General features: G+C 32.3%; 1 long non-coding RNA gene across 4 annotated transcripts; it reads left to right on the top strand.

Annotated features, from left to right (window-relative positions):
• Positions 1–4454: 4454 nt before the first annotated feature.
• On the top strand, positions 4455–5821 carry LOC135075813 (uncharacterized). 4 transcript variants are annotated; one of them, XR_010258119.1, is made up of 5 exons: positions 4455–4795; positions 4880–5021; positions 5099–5195; positions 5307–5369; positions 5577–5821. It is a non-coding gene; the product is annotated as an uncharacterized LOC135075813 (long non-coding RNA). The 4 variants fall into 4 exon arrangements; XR_010258117.1 differs by having other exon boundaries at positions 4880–4975; positions 5577–5819; XR_010258121.1 differs by having other exon boundaries at positions 4880–4952; positions 5577–5818.
• The last annotated feature ends 1180 nt before the right edge of the window (positions 5822–7001 follow it).

Raw genomic sequence — 7001 nt, 5'->3', positions numbered from 1 at the left:
GGATTTCTACAACGACCGGCCCTGCACTGCCCGCATCCAGGTACTTTCCGCGACCTTTACCTGATCGTCGGTCTATCTAGTGGGGAGCCTGCTCGCACGTCTCTCGGCCCATGGCCACCACTCGAGAACTTTTCTGATGTACTATTGGCGTACCTACCTACTACTCGTACAAATGTGTTCCAATACCATTTAACTCGATAATAAGTAGAAAACTCAAAACAAACGCTCAACTAAGTATCGATAAAGCAAATATTATTCGCTCTAAACACTGTTTTCAAATGCAAATAAACTCCATCCATTAAACTTCTAATTTACGTAAAATTACTGTAACTACTTACCACTGTTTTGCTGTATCAAAAATAACAATCGTTTACACTAATAGACGCTCATAATCCAACTCGTGCATTACAAACTTTGTGTTACAAAGTTCCTAATGATTATTGGACAAAACTGTTACAATTAGGAACACAAATTGTTACAAATAATTTTTTCGTCGGCAACCGGAACAAATAAATGCAAGTGCAATTCTAAAGCTATTTTCATTGCACGCGAAGTTACACAAATAGGTTGTAACATTGTTTCTTAATACCACAATCGTTTATACACTATACTGTAATCTAGTTGCAGTTAAAGATTCAAATTAGTATAGTGTTCAATTAATATAGTAGTAGCCTAGTTATTTTTATTAGAGTAAAAACATCCTTACTTATAACGTAAAAGTTGTGAGGACGGATGGATGTATGAATGTTTGTTCCTCTTTCACGCAAAAACTAGTGAATGGATTTTACTGACAGTATTATTTTTTATACATCAAAATATAGGCTATTTATAACTATATTAGGTACCTACCTATATCATAATCTAGTCAATATTTGAACCGCTTTAAAGCTTTGTTTACTTTTAATCAGCTTTTATTGTTTAGCTTTTTCAAAAAAAAAAAAAGACATAATCATACCAATAATAAACAAAAACATCTGTAAAACGCTTTAGTGTTACAATAACAGAACGTATAAATAATTTTATAGAGACACCGTCATATTATTCAACAAATAAATTTAGAATGAACAATAAAACATTAACGACACACAAAATTAAATTTCCAAGATTTTACGATTTCGCAAACGGCTTAGAAGCATTCAATAGTGTCCTGTTTACACTCACATACAGTATACAGCTTGGGACATCGAGCTAACAACGATAAACTAGGGATGCATCTGTGCTGGATAAAAGTTTTATTGACTTCGTCATTGAGTGGCTAAACAAATAAATAAAATTTAATGTGTTTGTAATCGTAAAATGACTGCTATTATTAAATAAATACTCGTAGGTAATTACTCGTGAAGCAATAGAGAGCTTCAAAAAAATTGCAAAATAAGATTTCTGTGTGTCTTTATCACCGAAATGTTTAGTCTAGCTAGACCAAGTGTCGTACTTAGGTAATCTTAGTCAGTAAATATTCAACAAATTATTCCCATGATTTTTAAGATTATTTTGAGTCCACAGTGATGCACTTAAATGGGTTAGTAGTAGTTACGCACGATTTTCCTTCGCACGAATGTGCGAAGGTGCGAATCGACCCCTTTGAGAACTAGTAATCGCATACTACTAGTTCAAAAAAGAGTCGATTCGCAAGCGATTTTAATACTTTTAATACATCCGGGCGAAACGCCTACTAAAAAAAAATTATTATTGAAAGGGTACGTTTCGCACATTCGTGCGAAACTACTACTAACCCACTTAAATATACAAATGTACCAAAGTATAGTAATAGCATAATTAAACTCGTAATACTTTAGTATTAGTTCTTTAGAACAATATTAAAAGCCTTAACCATAATAACGCTAAAAATCGAATAACGAAAGATATACATTGTACATAGTGTCTGTAGGGAAAACCCTATTTTCGAAAACCTAATCAATAAGAAAACTTTTAGATTGAAAAAGTTGTATCTGCCGATCTACTAATAGGAAAGTTACAGCTGAATGCTACAAATGATACCTATTAAAATCCCATTTCATATTTATGTCAATATTTTTACTGTGACTATGTAAAATAGGATGGAAGTTACTTTGAAGTAAATCCTATTTTGTTAACCTGTAACGCCCCTGGGTCTGCGGGTGTCTATGGGCGACGGTAATCACTTACCATCAGGTGATCCGTTTGCTCGTTTGCCTCCTATCACATAAAAAAAAAAAAAAAAAAAAAAAAAAAAAAATATATAATTCTTTAATCTGAATCTGAAATAAGTATTTTGTTTCTTAATAAAAAAGGGATATAGCCCTAAGCATCCATTTTAACATGAACTGTCTTCAAAACCATTTCTTTAGTAGTAGATTTTTATTACAAACTCATAGCCTTAGGTAAGTCCTTATCTAGTCATTAATGTTCTTTTTTATTTCTAAGGTCTGTTTTAAAATTCCAACTAATTCCCCCAATCGAATACGATCCACAAAAAACTTTTGGCAACTAAATCTTTACAGTAAAAGATTTTCCAAGTTAACACGAAGCAAACAATATCGGCGGGCCCACCTCCCGAACTTTGGAGAGTTTATTTCAGTTCTATGTTCAAATAAAAAGAATGAACGATTTATCCTTACCTGTTAAATTGAAAAAGTTGCCGGGACCAATGTAAGGGTAGATTTACGTGCAGCGGGTGCTGAGTAATATCAAAAAAGTTTATCGGAAACGTTTAACGTTCAGCGACAGCGTTCGCGCAGATTTTTTAATAATTTTAGACGATTGGGAAACGCGTAGTTGTATCGATTAGTAATTGTTAGATTATACTATAGAGATGTAGAGAGATGCCATTTAAGGCGATTAGAGTCCTCAATCCGCGCCAAATGGGCATTTTGTAAAGCCTACTCCTCTTTTACTGCTGGACAGAAATAGTTGAAAAAAATATATGTTATACAACAGTTCAAGGACTACATTTGTGACGTTTGAATTTTCGCTACGTCTCTTTGTTTTGGATTAAAAAAATAAATACGGGACATCGATTTTTTACTTAAATTCCCTACTCCTCCAAAACGGCTATCTTAATTTAAAAGATTTTTGCACGAATAGATTAGGAATTCTTTAATCTTTAAATGACACGTTGCGTTTTTCAATCGAACATTACTTTCATTCATAAATTTTACTTTTGATAAATTCTGAACGTTTTGCTGTTGAGGGGGCCTTCGCGGGGTGCGGGCGGCAGTCGCACGGGGTGGAAACGCCATAGAGTTTGACAGCTCCTTAACCCTTATTCAAATAAAGGTAGATATATTACCACTTTGTTTACTTTTAAAAAAGGATCCTAATTTTCAATATGGTAATACTTGAAGATATCGTGGTCACTTATTTATATTTTTAAATATATTTTTTTACTTATCTATGCCATCTTACAACTTTTCAACGTCATTTGTCACTGTCAGGTAATGTCAAAGTCAACCAAACGGTTTTGGTGTGAAAAATTTCACGTTTTTAGCGCGCGTTTTTGGTATTTTTGCAACTTTGTTCAACAAAAATTCTGATAAGTGTTTTTTCGATTCAAATTCCTAAACTATAACATTTTTTGTATAATCTCACTTAAAGGCAGCGTCTATAATTGATTTATTCATATAATTTAGACATTTTAAAGAAGTGGTAAATAGTTTACCATTGTCCGATCCCGTCTTGACAATAGTTTGATGATATATAAAAAAACACTGTTGTTTTTTGTATGTGCACAAATAAAACTAAATAAATATTTGGAGAAATTCTAAGTTATTTTGATAAGTATTTACGTATCGTTTTGACGGTATTTAATTAGTGAATTCTTAGTTTCAGACTCAAGGTAAGCATAATAATTGTAAGCATAATAAATAATACATATTATTAATATTTTTTTTTTACAAATAATAAATTTATTTAATTCCCAAAATATTTAATAAAATATAGGTAGAACCAAGAGGAAGTCACTAGTCAAGAACCAAAAATAAACCAAAACGGACAATGGTAACTATTTTACCACCAACATTTAATAATTTGTAGTCATGAATGGATAATGGTAAATTATTTACCACCCAAAAAACTACCCCTTCCCCTATTTTTTTATAAATTTTGATCAAAAATATGAAATAAGTGACCCAAAATTACCCAAAATCCACTTCAACTTTGTAAAAAAAATGCATACCAGCTCGCATTTGAATAAGGGTTAAAGAGTGAATTTTTTTGACAGTTCCGAGAGGAAGTGACTTTTTTTATAGTTGTCCTTTGTATGCGACAATGGTCTTTTGCGTGTTTGGAATCAAGTTAGTAAACATTTTCGAATTACAACTTCAACTTTTATTTATAAATTATTTTATTGAATCTATTTGCATTCTATAAATGAAATGATTATTTAAAAGTATATTATTTCAAAGTCGTAATTTTCACTTTAATCACTTTAGTTCCGTCTCAAGTCTACAACTGTGACATTATTAAAAAAATAAACGTCAAAAATTTTCATCGAAAAAACGTGTTTTTCTTTAAACAAATTTTATCTAATTAAAATCAATAATTTCTCAATCATTATTAATAAGAACTACATGTGCATGGATTGCCTGTTGGATTGATGTTTGTTTAAGAAGAAATTTCTCTCAAGTAAGATATCCACTCGAGAAAGGTTATTGCAGCTTGCAGCAACATCATGTTTTATCAAGTATTGAACCACACAAAGGATTAAATCTTCATTACAATATCATTCATAACTCCATTTAAATCAATGGAAACTAAATATGGATCGTTTCATGGAGTAACAACATACTTTGGAGTTTGGACCCAAAATACAATACACGTAAGTACATAGCAGGCATAGATTGCAGGACACAGTGAATGATACGTGTTTTATACAGTGAATCTAAGTACCTATTTGTTTCAGGTTAATATCGAACTTCGAACTTATAAGGTGATAAGCTGCAATTACAATAAAAGTGCTTGCTATGGAATCACCGGTGCTGCTCATTATTGTCAACTGGTACTTAAAATCCAGATGAACCAACCTTTACTTCCTATTCAAATAAGTTTAGAAGAAACCTATAAGCAATAAAACCAGACCAAGAATGCTTGATTACAAACGATGAACTCATTTCATTTGCAGGTTATGCCATGACATAAATGCATTAAATTAGGAAGATTTGTATTGGATGAATTACCCAGATAACAATTAAAACAACTTCTGTTGATAAGAACATTTGGTAAGTACCTTTAAAATTTAAAACACCCTCAAAATGATTCTAACCCTATCCTGTGACGCTTTTCGACTAGGATCAAATAGAAAGACCTAAAAGTTAATTATTTAATTACAGATTGGTGGAATCCAGATTCTGTGAATGTACATGTAATTGATTGACAAGTACACATTTGACAAGGTAAATTAATTTTATTTAACAAAGTAGTGCAAATCTAGAAATAAAACAGACAGTAGGTAGGTATGGTAGATAAGACAGATCACTTGTTTATCTGCTGTACTCTTTATAATATTAGTGTAGAATGTAGATGATGTAGGAGATTACAGTCTTACGGTGACATGTGCATCTTTTTGCTCTAAATTTACAAATATTTCATATATTTTACAGGTGGTGAGAAACGTGTAGATCTGACCTGTACAGTGGCTATTGGATTGGACAGAACCAAAGTGAGAGTGAACGTGTGAATTTATGGAGAACATTAAACTATTTTACTATAAGTCATAACGCAACTTATTTTGTATGAGTTACATACAAATGTCAAGCCGTGAGTACATTATGTAAAAACTAAAACAATGTACTGTAATCATAATAGTAACTGTAATCTTTTAAAATCCAATAGTTTTAATGCTTATTGATTTTCGTAAAAAAAATATTTCATGTTATATTTCATCAATAAAGTTTCATTTGATACTTCAATAGTTTTATTTTTAACCGCAATACATGAAAAGGAACGGATAATAAAAAAGTATGACAGGTATATTTAATCTGTGGGTGGCAGACGCCATATTGTATTCAGCGCCACCTACTGGACAATCTAGCTCGGTACCAGTTTGTTTATCGTTCAACCAATACTAGGGCCGTTTCCTATCTGTCTTTAGACATACTCTCTAATCTGTGGGCAGTCGGCCGCTGGCCTTCAGACGGGGAGGTTGTGTCACTCGCTGCAAACTGACATTAGCGATCAAAATGAATTTTTTCTTTGGCTGAGTTGCACCACCTGACGTGACCTAACTTTGACCGTAGCTTTGGCGATAACCGGTGTTTTTTGTATGGAGTTAGACAGACTTTTGACGCTTGTCAAAGTTGAAGTAAGATGGTGCAACCCAGCTTTTGTTCGACAATAGATTTTATGTCAGAATTGTTCATAGAGTACGTGCAGTCAGACGATACAATTGAATTATGACGCGCTCAGACGCTATTTTCTACCTGAATAGAATCTATTAGTGTAAAAAAACTATAATTGACTCCAAAACAACTGCACTAGATAAATACAAGTAGAAAAATTATTACGTTATTTATTTACTAGGCCTTTGCAATCAGTATCCAAATTAGGAGCTAGTCAGAATCTGTAACTTAATCGATTTACGTGAAGAAAACAATTTATATTTTTCATACTTATTAGAATTAGATTTTCAATATGTTTCTTCGCGAAAATGAAACACAATGAAAAATAATTAAAATAACAAAATGGGCGACGGTCATTATTTACCAACAGGTGATCCGTTTGCTCGTTTGCCTGCTGTCACATTAAAAAAAATTAAGATAAAGTAGAGGTATTGAATTGTTCTATAGAGCTTATTAAAAAATTTGGATACTGATTACAAAATTAGCCATTTTCGGAGTCGGTGGCAGCCTACCCTTTGGTGATTAGTTTTGGAGTTGGTTTTAATTTTTAGTGAAATTAATCTATTTCATGCCTTTAGTAGACTAAAGGTACTCAGTAGACCTTGTTGTTGCCACTGAAGGTGCATAGGTACACAGTACATTGATACCATATTTTTCATGTTAAGTGCAAATAAACTTCCCTAAATT

Source organism: Ostrinia nubilalis, chromosome 1, assembly GCF_963855985.1.
Source record: "Ostrinia nubilalis chromosome 1, ilOstNubi1.1, whole genome shotgun sequence".
Classification (NCBI taxonomy): Eukaryota; Metazoa; Arthropoda; class Insecta; order Lepidoptera; family Crambidae; genus Ostrinia; species Ostrinia nubilalis.
The sequence above is the reverse complement of the archived record's forward strand: the minus strand, read 5'-3'. Positions and strand labels throughout refer to the sequence as shown.